General features: G+C 46.0%; 1 long non-coding RNA gene across 1 annotated transcript in view; it reads right to left on the bottom strand.

Moving 5' to 3' along the window:
• Positions 1 to 230: 230 nt before the first annotated feature.
• The window catches only part of LOC117193427, a 29,526-nt gene continuing 11,131 nt past the window's right edge, over positions 231 to 18,625 (bottom strand). The window contains exon 3 of the long non-coding RNA XR_004474588.1: positions 231 to 270. This is a non-coding gene — a long non-coding RNA (uncharacterized LOC117193427). The remainder of the gene's footprint in view (positions 271 to 18,625) is intronic.

Here is an 18,625-nt window from a genome sequence, read left to right as displayed (position 1 = left end):
TTAAAGCTGCCACAGTTTCCTCCTTGATCATGACGAGCGCTCCTAGCTTGATGTTTGGAGACAATGACCGCCACTTGCTCCGCTCCTGAAGAATCGAAAGATACGCCGTGCTCCATTTTCTCCAAAACGCCTGCTTCATTTGACACAGCCGCTGCCATCGACTAAGTAGGTTGACCCGGAGATGCGCCACATCTGGCTCGTCGAATGCAGCTTTCGGGGCTCCATTGAGAAAGTGGTTTGGCGTGAGCACATCTAGATCATCGGGACTTTCTGTAATTGCATAAAGCGGACGGGAATTTAACAAAGCAGAGATTTCACAAGCCAAGGTCTGAATTTCATCAAGAGTAAAAATGTAGGTCCCGACGATGCGATGAAAATGATATTTAGCTGCTTTAACAGCCGCCTCCCACAAACCCCCAAAATGAGGTGAGCGAGGGGGGATGAATTTCCAGTCGATTCCACTAGAAACGCAGAGATGTGACACAGCCGACATATGAGGATCGCTGAGGAACATTTGCCGAAGCTCCAAAAGCTCATTTTTTGCTCCTACAAAATTTGTAGCGTTGTCTGACCAGATGATTCGAGGTTTGGGACGTAGACTTATAAAACGCCTTAATGCTGCCAGAAAGGATTCTGTAGATAGATCCCGAACGACTTCCAAATGAGTTGCTTTGGTGCTAAAGCATACGAAGACAGCGATGTAACATTTGATAGGAGGCCTGCTTCTGACTTCCGACTTGTGATAAAAGGGTCCGCAAAAATCAACGCCCGTTGTGTGGAATGCTGGATTAGTCCTTACGCGATCCGCAGGCAAGTTTCCCATGATATGTTCCCTCAGCACTGGCTTCAAACGAAAGCATCTAACACATTTGCGAATGATTCCCGCAACATATTTGCGTCCGCCAATAGGCCAGAATTTTTGCCGAAGCAGTCCGAGCAATCCTTGAGCTCCTGCGTGGAGAAACCTTTCGTGAAAGAAGATAATAATAGAGACAGTGACAGGATGTCCCTTAGGAAGCAGGATCGGGTGCTTCGCGTCGTAGTCCAATTCGGCATTTTGGAGGCGGCCTCCAACACGCAGCAATCCAAAGCTATCCAGAAATGGATTCAGTGAGGCCATCGTGCTTTTTGGGGGTAGGGCCTGTTTGCTGGCGAGTGCCCTTATCTCTTCCGAAAATTGTTGCTGCTGTATTGCCCTTATGAGCAAATGCGTACCATTTTTGATGTCGATTACGGTAAGTTGACCCTTCGACCGCGCTATGCCTTTGTCCTTGAGAATGTAGAATCGATATATGTAAGCAAAGACGCGCTGCATGGATCCGAATGAGTTTTGAAATTTGCAATCGTACGATACATCCCTTTCGTTTGAAACAACCAATGCTGCATGACGACGTTCTGGTACATCGGTCGGCAATTGCAAGCCTGCAGGCCACTCTGAGCTCTCAAGACGCAAGAATGGTGGTCCAGAGATCCAAAGGCTGCTATCCATTAGTTCAGCGGGCGTGGCTCCACGTGATATGATGTCGGCAGGATTCAACTTTGTGGGCACGTGATGCCAAGTCATTCCAGCGGTGAGCTCCTGAATCCGCTGAACTCGATTAGAAACAAATATATTAAAATTCAATGGTGATTCTCGAATCCAGGCAAGGGCTATGGACGAATCCGACCAGCAATGTATTTGGCATGGAGCTGATAATCCCTTAACTATGGTGGACACTAGTTCGGCTAATACGAGGGCAGCGGACAGCTCAAGCTTGGGGATAGTCATACTTTTCAAGGGCGCGACTCTGGATTTAGAGCATAAGAGATGACTTTGCACAATGCCAAGAGCTTCCGAACGCATGTATACACAGGCGCCATATGCTGCTTGGATCGCATCACAAAACGCGTGCATTTCTAATCTGGCTTGCTGCCGAAGCACGTAACGTGGAAACTTAAAGTTTTTAACCATCGACAACTGCGAAGTCAGCTCAATCCAAGTCGTATGTAGATCCTGGGGCAGGCTTTCGTCCCAATTCAATTTTAGGCTTTCGTTCCATAGCGACTGCATAAATATTTTAGCTTTTGTGATGATGGGAGAGATGAGCCCTAGAGGATCGTAGAACCTAGCTAGTGTAGACAGGACCGAACGCTTCGATATTGGGCCTGCAGCGGTTCCGACGTGAGCGAAGCTAAACAGAAGATTGTCCGTGGTGGGATCCCAAACTAGACCAAGCGCCTTGGTTACTTCAGTCCCATCATGAAAGGTAAGGAACTTTTCGCGATCCGCCTCCGATACGCCTTCCAAAGCAGCGGGTTCATTGGAACACCATTTACGTATGGGAAAACATCCTTTCGAAAGTAGCTCCTTTACCTGCTGACGAATTTTGATGACAGAATCAATGCTGTCCCCTCCAGATATGAGATCATCGACATAGAAATCTCTTCGAACAACATCAGCGCCAAGCGGAAAACGCAACTCTTCATCATTTGCCAATTGATGCATAGCACGAATTGCTAAGAAAGCGGCAGGTTTGGTTCCGTAAGTAACAGTCTCCAACTTGAACACCTGAATCTCCTCCTTCGGGTCATTGCGCCATAGGATGCACTGCACGTGCGTATCGGGATGGGAAACGCGTACACAGCGGTACATTTTGCAGATATCGCCACACAAGGCGACTTTAAAAAAGCGGAAACGAAGCAGAGTTATCAGAATTTTAGGTTGGATGGTGGGTCCAGCCATAAGCGCATCATTCAGTGATACTCCAGACGCTGTTTTGGCAGATCCATCGAACACTACGCGTAATTTGGTGGTTGTACTATCCTGCTTGTGGACGCAATGGTGAGGCAAGAAGTACTGCGGGAGGTCTGACTGCCGCGAAGCTGGCGACATGTGTCCTAAATCACGATACTCCTGAAGAAACTCCATATATTTTGCCTTAAGCTGTGCACTTTTTGCTAGCTTCCTCTCCAAATTGAGAAATCTACGTAGCGCCTGCTGATACGATTCTCCTAATTCCTCTAGACTGAATTTGGTTGGCAAACGCACGGAGTAAGCTCCGGACTCTAGGCGAATGCAGTTTGTGACGAAATGCTGTTCGCAATGAACATCTTCCTCCGAAATTGATGAGGGCGAATAATCTCCATCGACTTCCCAAAACCGCCTTACAATATCGCACAAATTAGTCTCGCAAGCGGAGATGACAGGGGGATCTTCAACGGCTGCTAGCGCCGCACGGGCTTTCTCAGAGTTTTTAATACTTCCTGACACTATCCAGCCAAGTTTCGTCTTCTGCAATGTTGGCAATTGGTCTGACAGTCGAATCTGTCCAACGCACATTAATTCGAAAAACAAACCAGCACCTATCAACAGATCGACACGCTGGGGCTTGGCGAAATTAGGATCAGCTAGTTTTAGGTTATTTGGCATTGGCCAATCCTTTGCGTCTAGGCCGAAGTTAGGCTGCATTCCTGTGATTGAGGCAGTGATAATTGCAGAGAGGAAACCGCGATAGCTTTCGTCTTGAGATTGCAGGACGATGTCCACAGCCTTGCTGGATGGTAGAATTGACTCTCCAATACCGGCGATTTTAACGTGAGACGGGTGAGGATCTAACTGCAGCTGATTGGCGAGTCTCGATGTTATAAAGTTAACCTGAGAAGCGGAATCTAAAATGGCACGACATGGAATAAGCGATCCAAAACGGCCCCTGACATATACGATTGCAGTAGCTAGCAGCACGTTTTGGCTAGGCAGAGATTTTTGACTCGAGGGGGGAGGGCTAATATATTTGCTTGCTACTAGGGCACTTGCAGGATCATGCTGGGTCGATTCCGTGCTCGGCGACGGCAACTCAGCGTCAGCGCCCGACTGCATGTGGAGCAGTGTGTGATGCTTGGCTTGGCAATTTCTACATGCCCCTGACTTGCAGCGTTGCAATGAATGGCCTTTGTTGAGGCAGTTTAGACATAAATGGCGCTTCTTCACCTCCTTGTATCGAGAAAAAACAGGGAGATCTATAAATGCCTGGCATCGGGATATGTAGTGCTCGGAGGATTTGCAATACTTGCATGTTGAGCTATTATGATCGTTAATGGAGGTGATTAGGGTGCTAGGTTTACTTTCTCCCACCTGCTGGCTAGGAATTGTTACCATAGCCGATCCCAAATTTTCCAGCATCCGACATCTTGCTTCCAAGAATGAGGCCATGCTTGACCACCGAGGCAATCCTGACGTCGGCAAGTTCTCTTCCCATTTCTCCTTGGTCTTGTGGTCCAATTTCGTGCCTATGATGAAGATCAGCAACCCATCGGAAATCTCCTGCGGGGTCGCCAAGGTCTGAAGTGCACGCAAGTGCGAATTGATTTTATCGCTGAGCGCGCGCAAGCCGATAGCCGAGCCCTTCTCCACCCCTTGCAGCCCGAAAATAGCCTTGACGTGTGCCTGAAAATGTAACAGTTTATTATCGAATCGCAACATTAGTAAATTCAACGCCTTGTCGTAATTCTCCTCAGAAAGTTCCAAGGAACGAATCGTATCCAGCGCAGCACCATCTAGACATCCACGAAGATATTGGAATTTTTCGATGATTGGTATACGATGGTCTTTGTGCACCATTGTCGAAAACATCGCGTGGAATTCTGGCCAATCCATGTAGCTCCCACTGAATCGCGGAAGCTGCAACTCGGGCATTCGAGAACGGCCTATACTATTATAGGCGAACAACGACGAATTCCCCTCGAGAGTATGCCGAGCCGTTGAATTGGCAACATTTACCGTGCGAGCAGCCATCAACTCCCGCGACAGCCTGGACCTAACCTTGACATAAACATTCGAAAAGTCCAGCCGGGCATCATGGGCTAACTGCAGGAAATCCAGCCTTTCAAGGCTCGTTTGAGCGGCATCGAAATCCGCATTCATTCGCTCGATTTGCTCTAAGCGAGCTTGAAGTTCTGCCTCATCTAACTCGGCAAGCTCTTCCTTGGTAAGAAAGCGATCCATGGCCTTTAGTTGGCGCGCGATGGACTCGGCCTTGTGCTTGTAGAAATCTACATCACTCGGCATTGCTGCGTTCGCGACATTGGTAGGCTCAGGTGCTGCCATGTTGAGGTTTTAAAAGAGTCACTCAGCACGACCGAAAAAGACACCCTGTATACGTATAAACGTGGGACCGAAAGCAAAGGGATTACAGCTAATGCCTTTAGCTGTGCGGCTGTGCGAGCTGTCCGATTCCGCTTTGTACTCCGCTTGTGTGTATTAGTGAGTTCGCTGCACTGCCTACCGCACTGCACTGACCGAATTGTCGCGACAGAGAAATTAATCGCCAGCAATGCGTGTATGTAGGTGTATGTAAGTGTGTTTTAGCACCGAATTGTGCTTAATCGCCGAAAATTTGCTAGGGCTAACGAATGTCGATCGCGAATGATTATTAATTGACACTGCAACTCTTCGATCACGTCGGGGTCACCAAATTTTATGTGGAGATAATGTTTTTTATCCCCAATCGGCCGACTAATTATTTCGAATTAAATAAAACTCGGCGCAGAAATAAAATTACGATATGTTCTTTAATGCGTGACATCCAAATTGCAAGTGTGGATTGCCTGCCCTTTACATTGCCGCTCCGATCGCTAAGCGCAGCTTCGCTCGGCCGACGTCGGTAGGCAGACGCAAAGCGGAGATAGCGAAGAGCGAGCTGGCAGAGAGCGTTTAGCAGGGCAAGCAAGCGCAGAGCTTTAACAAACAAATGAGTGACATAGACATAAGTAACAAACAAAATAAGCGGCTGAGGGCCAAGAATTAGGTGCTATTTGGCAAGCAGCTAATCGGCTGGGTTCTGCTCCGAACAATATTCATTAAACAATTCCACGCATGAGGACGATGCTACCTGATCAAGTTTCTTATCTTTATCCTCGCCACAAACTCTACGAACAAATCTTGTTCCTGTCTTAGAAACTTGCATGTCCACATGATCCAGAATAGTCCTTCCTAAAATGGCTTCAAAACCAATATCCTCGTCTGGAATGACATGAAATTCTACCTCCATTCCAATCTCATCGATTTTCACTGGTATCGAAAAGCTACCAAAAGTTACAACTTGACTATCTCCAATACCTGTTAAACATTTCTCCTGGCCGATCAGTTCAAGATTTCCAAATTTCAAAAATACCCTCCTGCGAATTAAACACAAATCTGCTCCAGTATCAATCAAACCTTGGAATACCAAATTCGCGTACTTAATATCCTTTAATTCCAAACCTGATGGAGTGAAAATACCTGACGGCTTATTGACGACTTCCTTATCTCGAATAATGTTCGTATTCGATCTCTTTTCTTGTCTGGTTTCGACCTTGACATTACAGCTTGCAGCACGGTGTCCTGGTTGGCCACATTTGAAACAACAAAAATCATTTTTGGGACAATCTTTCCTCAAATGCGATTTGTCTCCCCACTTAAAACATTTCCTAAAATTCTCTGCCATCGACCCTTTCACCGAACTCTCACTTTTATTACTCAGCGGCCAATTCTTACTCATCGGCTTGGATCCGCCTCTAGCTTTCTGGTAAACATCGATCTGAAATTTAAGCTCCTTTAAGTTTCTAGCTTGGTACAGCATTGCCTTACTTGCCCTAGCGTCTGGTATACCATCCACAAAATATTCGATTAAACTCTCATCATCTAGTTTAATTGGCTTGGCTATCTCCATTAACGCATACAAAAACTCATGCAACGACTCTCCTTTTTTCTGCTGGCGCTTTTGCAACATTCTATGTACTTCTACGGACGACAGTTTAACACTAAACTCATCCAACAGAGCTGCCTTCAACGAATTCCAGTTACGAATATCACGCAAACTACGAACGAAAGATTTTGCTGCACCAACTAACAACTGCTTGGCATAAATGAATAATTTTAATTGACTCCATTGAACAGTAGCTGCGCATTCTTCTAATTCCTCTATCCATTGATTGATGTCGGGGTTATTAGAACCAGAAAATTGTGACACACTACCTTCCACGTCTTTTAGCGTAAACCAAGATTTATACTCTGCCTGTCGCGTACCTGGTTGAACTGCTACGGTATCATCCTCTGCTGTTACTACGGACTCATCCTCTGACTCTTCTTCATCCTCAACTGGAAAGCCGTGATGTATTAATAGTCTATCTTGCAAATCGCGCTTTCGTCCCGTCGTCTGCAACGCAAGCTCTCTTAACTTCTCTCGCAAATCTGCGACTCTCAGTGTCATTATCTCTTCAACTTGCATCGTGACGATTTAAATACAAAATAATTGATATTAGCTTATATCTAAGAAAATGTAATTAAATCAACTTAAACAACCTTATTACTGCTGGCCTGTTAACAATTTTCCAGTTAACATCGATTTCGAAAACGCCTTTAAAGTCGTCACTGTTAACGATCGCTTCTCTGTTAACGCTCACCTTACTATGGGTTTACCCTTGTTAACTCTCGCTTCTGCGCAGAACTTTCCAGACTCCAAATTTGACGCACACACACCACCACATCCAGATCTCGCTTGCCTGTCGATGTCGCTGTTGCCGTCCTCTCTTTGTTGCCTTGCCTTGCTCTCGCTGTTCGCCGTTAACTCGTTGTCGCTTCCCGAATCGTCGCTGCTTCTGCTGTTACAAAATGAACTGCTGCTTGTCTTTTCTTGTAGTTGTAGTCTCCGTCCGACGCAGTGCAACACAACAACAATCAATGTTCTTTGATTCTTGCTGTTTGCTGCCGTCGTTTTGTCGCTTCTGCTTCCTTTGGAACGAACGCACTCAGATTGTCGTCTCTGTGCCGCTTGTCTCCTTGTAGCTCTAGCCTCTCAGACGCAATGCACAACAACAACAACGAAGGTTTTGATTCTTGCTGTGTTTGCTGCCGTCTGCCGTCGTTTTGTCGCTTCTGCTCTCTTTGGAACGAACGCGCTCAGATTGTCGTCTCTGTGCCGCTTGTCTCCTTGTAGCTCTAGCCTCTCAGACGCAATGCACAACAACAACAACGAAGGTTTTGATTCTTGCTGTGTTTGCTGCCGTCTGCCGTCGTTTTGTCGCTTCTGCTCTCTTTGGAACGAACGCGCTCAGATTGTCGTCTCTGTGCCGCTTGTCTCCTTGTAGCTCTAGCCTCTCAGACGCAATGCACAACAACAACAACGAAGGTTTTGATTCTTGCTGTGTTTGCTGCCGTCTGCCGTAGTTTTGTCGCTTCTGCTCTCTTTGGAACGAACGCGCTCAGATTGTCGTCTCTGTGCCGCTTGTCTCCTTGTAGCTCTAGCCTCTCAGACGCAATGCACAACAACAACAACGAAGGTTTTGATTCTTGCTGTGTTTGCTGCCGTCTGCCGTAGTTTTGTCGCTTCTGCTCTCTTTGGAACGAACGCGCTCAGATTGTCGTCTCTGTGCCGCTTGTCTCCTTGTAGCTCTAGCCTCTCAGACGCAATGCACAACAACAACAACGAAGGTTTTGATTCTTGCTGTGTTTGCTGCCGTCTGCCGTCGTTTTGTCTCTTCTGCTCTCTTTGGAACGAACGCGCTCAGATTGTCGTCTCTGTGCCGCTTGTCTCCTTGTAGCTCTAGCCTCGTGTTCGCCAAAATTTCCAAATACACGCACAAATCTCACTTGCAAATGTTGTTGTCTTGGGCTTATTTTCGGACGAGCCCCCAATTTGTAGTAGTTTAAGTTGCTTGATGGCAACGAGTAACATTTATTTAATAAGTATGTTGGAGTTAAAATTATAACAGCTCCAAGTTTTACAAGTATGTTTGTGACTAATTATATGCGTGTACGTCTGATGCGTGGCTGAACTGACAACTGACTAATCTCTCTCTCTTGCTATCGGCTCTCTCAGAGCCGATTACTGCTCTATCCCGACGACACGACGAAAACACGACCGCTTCGTGTCTCTCTCTTTCCTTCGTTTCCTACATTAATTCATAACAGAGATAGTCTGAGTACATCTCTAAAATTCAATTATTTGAAAATCGCGATAAAGGGTGAGGCACGGAGTATGGTAGCTCACCTTTTAACTGGGCCGCTGGAGAATTATAATGCCGCTTGGGAATTGCTGACCAAGCGGTATGAAAATAAGCGAAAAATTTTTTCGGATCAGCTGAATCGTTTACTAGACTTACCAATGCTAGATCACGATTCAGCGAAACATATTAAATGGTTTTCTGATTCTATAAACGAGTCAATACATTTAATTAAATTAAAGTCACACTTAACAGAAGAAGTTGATGTGATTTTCGCGCACATTGTGTTGAAAAAATTCAACAAAGATACCTTACAATTACATGAAAGTCATTGTTCGGAGCAGAACCCAGCCGATTAGCTGCTTGCCAAATAGCACCTAATTCTTGGCCCTCAGCCGCTTATTTTGTTTGTTACTTATGTCTATGTCACTCATTTGTTTGTTAAAGCTTTGCGCTTGCTTGCCCTGCTAAACGCTCTCTGCCAGCTCACTCTTCGCTATCTCCGCTTTGCGTCTGCCTACCGGCGTCGGCAGAGCGAAGCTGCGCTTAGCGATCGGAGCGGCAATGTAAAGGGCAGGCAAGCCACACTTGCAATTTGGATGTCACGCATTAAAGAACATATCGTAATTTTATTTCTGCGCCGAGTTTTATTTAATTCGAAATAATTAGTCGGCCGATTGGGGATAAAAAACATTATCTCCACATAAAATTTGGTGACCCCGACGTAATCTCTGAGTTGCAGTGTCAATTAATAATCATTCGCGATCGACATTCGTTAGCCCTAGCAAATTTTCGGCGGTTAAGCACAATTCGGTGCTAAAACACACTTACATACACCTACATACACGCATTGCTGGCTATTAATTTCTCTGTCGCGACAATTCGGTCAGTGCAGTGCGGTAGGCAGTTCAGCGAACTCACTAATACACACAAGCGGAGTACAAAGCGGAATCTGACAGCTCGCACAGCCGCACAGCTAAAGGCATTAGCTGTACCCCCTTTGATTTCGGTTCCCACGTTTATACGTATACAGGGTGTCTTTTTCGGTCGTGCTGAGTGACTCTTCTAAAACCTCAACATGGCAGCACCTGAGCCTACCAATGTCGCGAACGCAGCCATGCCGAGTGATTTAGATTTCTACAAGCACAAGGCCGAGTCCATCGCGCGCCAACTAAAGGCCATGGATCGCTTTCTCACCAAGGAAGAGCTTGCCGAGTTAGATGAGGCAGAACTTCAAGCTCGCTTAGAGCAGATCGAGCGAATGAATGCGGATTTCGATGCCGCTCAAACGAGCCTTGAAAGGCTGGATTTCCTGCAGTTAGCCCATGATGCCCGGCTGGACTTTTCGAATGTTTATGTCAAGGTTAGGTCCAGGCTGTCGCGGGAGTTGATGGCTGCTCGCACGGTAAATGTTGCCAATTCAACGGCTCGGCATACTCTCGAGGGGAATTTTTCGTTGTTCGCCTATAATAGTATAGGCCGTTCTCGAATGCCCGAGTTGCAGCTTCCGCGATTCGGTGGGAGCTACATGGATTGGCCAGAATTCCACGCGATGTTTTCGACAATGGTGCACAAAGACCATCGTATACCAATCATCGAAAAATTCCAATATCTTCGTGGATGTCTAGATGGTGCTGCGCTGGATACGATTCGTTCCTTGGAACTTTCTGAGGAGAATTACGACAAGGCGTTGAATTTACTAATGTTGCGATTCGATAATAAACTGTTACATTTTCAGGCACACGTCAAGGCTATTTTCGGGCTGCAAGGGGTGGAGAAGGGCTCGGCTATCGGCTTTCGGGCGCTCAGCGACCAAATCAATTCGCACTTGCGTGCACTTCAGACCTTGGCGACCCCGCAGGAGGTATCCGATGGGTTGCTGATCTTCATCATAGGCCTCGGTGGTCAAGCATGGCCTCATTCTTGGATGCAAGATATCGGATGCTGGAAAATTTGGGATCGGCTATGGTAACAATTCCTAGCCAGCAGGTGGGAGAAGACAAACCTGTCACCCTTATCACCTCCAGTAACGACCATCCTAACCCCATATGTAACCATTGCAATTCCTCCGAGCATTACATATCTAAATGTCAGGAATTCCTGAATCTCTCTGCGTTTGAACGATACAAAGAAGCAAAGAAGAGCCGCTTGTGTTTGAACTGCCTCAACAAAGGCCATGAATTGCAGAGGTGCAGGTCAGGACTTTGCAGGCATTGCCAGGCCAAACATCACACGCTACTCCACATTCCATCGGGAACTGGTGCTTCATCTTCCTCTTCACCGGCCGAGGAATCGATCCAGCAAGAGGCCGCGACTGTGCTTCTAGCAAGCGGGTGTTCTAGCCCTCCCCCCTCGATCCAGAAATCTCAGCCTAGCCAGAACGTGTTGCTACCTACTGCCCTCGTCCATGTAACAGATCGTTATGGAGCACTTATCCCATGTCGTGCCATTTTGGATTCAGCATCACAGGCAAACTTTGTAACATCTAGACTTGCTGATCAGTTGCAGTTGGATCATCGCTCGTCTTATGTTCACATCTCTGGAATCGGAGATTCCATTCTACCTTCGAGCAAGTCTGTACATATAGTTGTACAATCCCAGGACGCAAGCTATCGAGCTTCCTTCGCTGCAATTGTCACCAACTCAATTACGGCAATGCAGCCTAACTTCGGCGTAGACGCAAAGGATTTGCCAATGCCGAATAATCTAAAACTAGCTGATCCTAATTTCTCCAAGCCCCAACGTATCGATCTGTTGATAGGTTCTGGTTTGTTCTTCGATTTAATGTGCGTCGGACAGATTCGACTATCAACCCAATTGCCAACATTGCAGGAGACAAAACTTGGTTGGATAGTATCAGGAAGCATTGATAGCTCGGAGAATAAGCGTGCAGCTTTAGCCGCTTTTGAAAATTCCTCGTGCATCTCTATTGACGATTTTCGACCCACAACGCTGGAGTACCAAAACTTAGAGCAGCAATGCAGGAAGCAGCTGCTCGAGTGCCAGGTGCAAGTGGAAAAACTGCGATCGGAGAATCAGGAACTGCAGCGCGAACTTTTCCATATATTAAAAACCTACATATCCACGCCAAATGAAATTCAACTTTCAACAGTTTCTACATTGCCAAATTTCCTGCCATTCTATGCAATTACAGAGGCTCCCGATGATCAGGACGTAATCACGACAAGCCGCCTTCGTAAAGAAGCGCCGATTGCTGCGTTCGACGATCATCCCAGCGTAGCCGCCAGCTGCGCCCAAGCAAGCATCTTCAAGAGGGCCGTTGGAAAAATAGCGGTTCTGCCCCTTCAGGATGGATCTGTTGAAAGCCTTTGCCTTCCAACGGGGGGTGAATGTTCGGAGCAGAACCCAGCCGATTAGCTGCTTGCCAAATAGCACCTAATTCTTGGCCCTCAGCCGCTTATTTTGTTTGTTACTTATGTCTATGTCACTCATTTGTTTTTTAAAGCTTTGCGCTTGCTTGCCCTGCTAAACGCTCTCTGCCAGCTCGCTCTTCGCTATCTCCGCTTTGCGTCTGCCTACCGACGTCGGCAGAGCGAAGCTGCGCTTAGCGGTCGGAGCGGCAATGTAAAGGGAAGGAAATCCACACTTGCAATTTGGATGTCACGCATTAAAGAACATATCGTAATTTTATTTCTGCGCCGAGTTTTATTTAATTCGAAATAATTAGTCGGCCGATTGGGGATAAAAAACATTATCTCCACATAAAATTTGGTGACCCCGACGTGATCTCTGAGTTGCAGTGTCAATTAATAATCATTCGCGATCGACATTCGTTAGCCCTAGCAAATTTTCGGCGGTTAAGCACAATTCGGTGCTAAAACACACTTACATACACCTACATACACGCAGTGCAGCGAACTCACTAATACACACAAGCGGAGTACAAAGCGGAATCGGACAGCTCGCACAGCCGCACAGCTAAGGGCATTAGCTGTAATCCCTTTGCTTTCGGTTCCCACGTTTATACGTATACAGGGTGTCTTTTTCGGTCGTGCTGAGTGACTCTTCTAAAACCTCAACATGGCAGCACCTGAGCCTACCAATGTCGCGAACGCAGCCATGCCGAGTGATTTAGATTTCTACAAGCACAAGGCCGAGTCCATCGCGCGCCAACTAAAGGCCATGGATCGCTTTCTCACCAAGGAAGAGCTTGCCGAGTTAGATGAGGCAGAACTTCAAGCTCGCTTAGAGCAGATCGAGCGAATGAATGCGGATTTCGATGCCGCTCAAACGAGCCTTGAAAGGCTGGATTTCCTGCAGTTAGCCCATGATGCCCGGCTGGACTTTTCGAATGTTTATGTCAAGGTTAGGTCCAGGCTGTCGCGGGAGTTGATGGCTGCTCGCACGGTAAATGTTGCCAATTCAACGGCTCGGCATACTCTCGAGGGGAATTCGTCGTTGTTCGCCTATAATAGTATAGGCCGTTCTCGAATGCCCGAGTTGCAGCTTCCGCGATTCGGTGGGAGCTACATGGATTGGCCAGAATTCCACGCGATGTTTTCGACAATGGTGCACAAAGACCATCGTATACCAATCATCGAAAAATTCCAATATCTTCGTGGATGTCTAGATGGTGCTGCGCTGGATACGATTCGTTCCTTGGAACTTTCTGAGGAGAATTACGACAAGGCGTTGAATTTACTAATGTTGCGATTCGATAATAAACTGTTACATTTTCAGGCACACGTCAAGGCTATTTTCGGGCTGCAAGGGGTGGAGAAGGGCTCGGCTATCGGCTTGCGCGCGCTCAGCGACAAAATCAATTCGCACTTGCGTGCACTTCAGACCTTGGCGACCCCGCAGGAGATATCCGATGGGTTGCTGATCTTCACCATAGGCACGAAATTGGACCACAAGACCAAGGAGAAATGGGAAGAGAACTTGCCGACGTCAGGATTGCCTCGGTGGTCAAGCATGGCCTCATTCTTGGAAGCAAGATGTCGGATGCTGGAAAATTTGGGCTCGGCTATGGTAACAATTCCTAGCCAGCAGGTGGGAGAAGACAATCCTGTCACCCTTATCACCTCCAGTAACGACCATCCTAACCCCATATGTAACCATTGCAATTCCTCCGAGCATTACATATCTAAATGTCAGGAATTCCTGAATCTCTCTGCGCTTGAACGATACAAAGAAGCAAAGAAGAGCCGCTTGTGTTTGAACTGCCTCAACAAAGGCCATGAATTGCAGAGGTGCAGGTCAGGACTTTGCAGGCATTGCCAGGCCAAACATCACACGCTACTCCACATTCCATCGGGAACTGGTGCTTCATCTTCCTCTTCACCGGCCTCTTATCCCATGTCGTGCCATTTTGGATTCTGCATCGCAGGCAAACTTTGTAACATCTAGACTTGCTGATCAGTTGCAGTTGGATCATCGCTCGTCTTATGTTCACATCTCTGGAATCGGAGATTCCATTCTACCTTCGAGCAAGTCTGTACATATAGTTGTACAATCCCAGGACGCAAGCTATCGAGCTTCCTTCGCTGCAATTGTCACCAACTCAATTACGGCAATGCAGCCTAACTTCGGCGTAGACGCAAAGGATTGGCCAATGCCGAATAATCTAAAACTAGCTGATCCTAATTTCTCCAAGCCCCAACGTATCGATCTGTTCTGGTTTGTTCTTCGATTTAATGTGCGTCGGACAGATTCGACTATCAACCCAATTGCCAACATTGCAGGAGACAAAACTTGGTTGGATAGTATCAGGAAGCATTGATAGCTCGGAGAATAAGCGTGCAGCTTTAGCCGCTTTTGAAAATTCCTCGTGCATCTCTATTGACGATTTTCGACCCACAACGCTGGAGAACCAAAACTTAGAGCAGCAATGCAGGAAGCAGCTGCTCGAGTGCCAGGTGCAAGTGGAAAAACTGCGATCGGAGAATCAGGAACTGCAGCGCGAACTTTTCCATATATTAAAAACCTACATATCCACGCCAAATGAAATTCAACTTTCAACAGTTTCTACATTGCCAAATTTCCTGCCATTCTATGCAATTACAGAGGCTCCCGATGATCAAGACGTAATCACGACAAGCCGCCTTCGTAAAGAAGCGCCGATTGCTGCGTTCGACGATCATCCCAGCGTAGCCGCCAGCTGCGCCCAAGCAAGCATCTTCAAGAGGGCCGTTGGAAAAATAGCGGTTCTGCCCCTTCAGGATGGATCAGTTGAAAGCCTTTGCCTTCCAACGGGGGGTGAATTGTTTGTTACTTATGTCTATGTCACTCATTTGTTTGTTAAAGCTTTGCGCTTGCTTGCCCTGCTAAACGCTCTCTGCCAGCTCGCTCTTCGCTATCTCCGCTTTGCGTCTGCCTACCGACGTCGGCCGAGCGAAGCTGCGCTTAGCGATCGGAGCGGCAATGTAAAGGGCAGGCAAGCCACACTTGCAATTTGGATGTCACGCATTAAAGAACATATCGTAATTTTATTTCTGCGCCGAGTTTTATTTAATTCGAAATAATTAGTCGGCCGATTGGGGATAAAAAACATTATCTCCACAGTCATATAAAAAGGACAAAAGAGATCCAAGCATTGCCAGATGTGATGGAATTTTTAGAACAACGGTACACTTCTCTTTACACGTCGCAGGATAAAGAGTGGAAACCGTTGAAAAAAGTAGTGCAATATGGTAAAATAAAAGAAAATTGTCCGTTATGTAAAATGGCAGGACATACCATAATTCACTGCTATAAGTTTAAGGGAATGAGTCCGATAGATAGAGGCCAGTTTATTAAAAAACAGCGCCTTTGCACAAAATGCTGTAGGCATGACATGTATAAGAAATGCTTTTCTGAAATTTTATGTGGGATTTGTAAAAAACCTCATCATACGATGCTCCATATTTCCTACGAAAAGAGGGAAAATGTTAAAACTTGCTTGACAAAAGAACAAGCGTTCTTAGCCACAGCACTTATAAAAGTAAGGGCAAGGAATGGTGGCTATCAAAACCTTAGAGCTCTCATTGATTGTGGGTCGCAATGTACCATAATTTCAGAAGAAGCTGCGCAAATATTAAACTTAGTACGAACGAGGGGGAACGTTGTGAGTTGCTGCGGACACCGCAAATCTACAGTTATACCCGATACTAAGTCAGTATGGCTCCCCTCCCCTTACACGACACGACAAAGAGTGCGTGCGAGAGAGACAGAAAATCAGTCTGAGCGTGACGTCGGGCGCTGCGCGGCCACTGCAAATTGATTTCTTGCTTTTGGCTACAAAAATGATCCGATCTGATCCAGATTCAGCAATCTGATAGATATGGTCGTTATCTATGATTCTGCGTTTTTAGTTTTCTCGAATGTGCAATATTGTGGATGCAACAGATTTTCGTCCTTTGTGTGGGCGGAAGAGGGTGGGGCGAAATTTTGAGATATACATTTTTAAGTGAGATCTAACAGGAGTGCGGATACTAAATTTGGTTACTCTAGCGTTAATAGTCTTTGAGATTTGTAAATATCCCCAGATTTTCGTCCTTTGCGGGGGCGGAAGGGGGTGTGGCGAAATTTTGAAACAAACTCGTCTCGGTCCGATATATTAGGAGTGTGGATACCAAATTTGGTTGCTCTAGCTTTTGTAGTCTCTGAGATCTAGGCGCTAATGTTTTACTCTAAGCAAAGCCGCCTATGCTACGTGTGTGTTAGAGAGAGACAGGGCGAGAAAAAATGAAATTGTTTTCTTGATGCTGGCTATAATAATAATACGATCCAATTCAGATTCCACAGTCTTAAAGATATGGTCATTCTCTACAATTCTACGTTTTTGGTTTTCTCATATCTTTAAAATTGTGGATGCCACAGATTTTCGTTCTTTGTGGGGGCGGAAGTGGGCGAGGCGAAGTTTTGAAATATTTTTGTAGCAGTGACATATCACAGAAGTCTGGATCCAAAACATCGTTGCTCTAGCTCTTATAGTCTTTGAGCACTAGGCGCTAATAGGGACGGACAGACGGACAGACGGACGGACGGACAGACGGACAGACGGACAGACAGACATGGCTCAATCGGTTCGGCAATGACTGCATCTTTCAAGAGGCGATGCAGTTACTGCACCGTCAAGTGGCCCGTGTAACACCAGCAGAAGGCTGTTACGCGCGGATCCCAGGCAGAACGCAGCCCTCCTCCCGCCCAACCGACCGAGGGGCGCTGCCGCATGACGCGCGGTGCGTAGCCGAACCAAACGCGAACATGCAAGAAAGATAGCTATTAGACTAACATTCGAGGAAAATTAGTACTAAACTTACTAAGAAACTAAGCATGCAATCAAAATACAAATACCACTACAGTTACTAATTAATAGAAAGGTGTGTAAGGATTAATAATTTAATAAGAGGAAGAGAATTAGTGGTGGATATAATATGGTAGAGGGAATTATAATCCGAGCATAAGACCCTAAACGGTTCATGCAAGGAATAATTCGATCTACAAAGTGGAAGGAACAACGGTATAAAATTTCTAGTCAGTCTAATAGGAATCGTGAAGTTTCTGCGGCTCAACAGATTAGGGCTGTCTATGTCACCCCTGATCAAGTTGTGCATAAATATCACACCAAGCATTTTTCTACGGTTAACTAAGGATGGGAGGTTTACTAATAGTAGTCTACTAGAGTAAGATGGGAGTCTTACACCCGCATCCCAGTTAAGGCCCCGCAGAGCAAAGAGTAAAAAGTTTTTCTGTACTGATTCTATACGGTCCTCGTGTACTTTGTACTGAGGGCACCATACACAGGAACCGTATTCTAAGATCGGACGAACAAGCGAGGTATAGAGAGTCTTTATTATATAGGGGTCGTCAAATTCCTTTGACCACCTCTTTATAAACCCAAGCACGCCCATGGCCTTATTTACCATGGTAGAAATGTGTTCGGAAAACTTTAACTTGGGGTCTAACATAACACCCAGATCATCCACCAGGGTAATTCTCTCAAGAGAACCACCAAATAGGGTGTAGGGAGCCAACAAAGGGCTAGAACGATGAAATGTCATAACTTTGCATTTCGAGGCATTAAGGTGTAACAAGTTTGCACAACACCATGACTGAAAGTTATTGAGATCGGATTGCAAGCGAGAATGAAATGAAATGTCCTTGTACTGGACACAGAGTTTAACATCATCCGCATACATAAGTACTCGAGAGTATGTTAATACTAAAGGTAAGTCATTAATAAAGAGTGTGAAGAGTAAGGGGCCTAGATGGCTGCCTTGTGGTACTCCCGAAGAAACCTTTACTGGTAAAGAGAGGGAGTTTTTGAAGAGGACTCTTTGAGACCTAGAACAAAGATAGCTAGAAATCCATCTCAGGAGGTTGGGCGGAAACCCTAAAAGGTCAAGTTTATGCGCTAAAAGGGAAGGGTTTACAGGTTTACTTAATGGTTTACTTTACTAAAGTCGGTGTAAATAACATCCGTCTGTAAGTTACATTGAAAGCCTTTAGTAATGAAAGAGGTAAACTCTAACAAGTTCGTGGTGGTTGATCGCCGCCTTATAAATCCATGCTGAGTTGGAGATATAAGTGACTTGCAGAGATGTTGCAAGTGCGGAGTCAAAACCTTCTCAAACATTTTAGGAATAGCGGATAACTTTGCTATAACTCTATAATTTTATGCATCAGACTTGCTACCTTTTTTATGGAGAGGAATTATAAACGA

Source organism: Drosophila miranda, assembly GCF_003369915.1.
Source record: "Drosophila miranda strain MSH22 chromosome Y unlocalized genomic scaffold, D.miranda_PacBio2.1 Contig_Y2_pilon, whole genome shotgun sequence".
In the NCBI taxonomy this organism is placed as follows: domain Eukaryota; kingdom Metazoa; phylum Arthropoda; class Insecta; order Diptera; family Drosophilidae; genus Drosophila; species Drosophila miranda.
The sequence above is the reverse complement of the archived record's forward strand: the minus strand, read 5'-3'. Positions and strand labels throughout refer to the sequence as shown.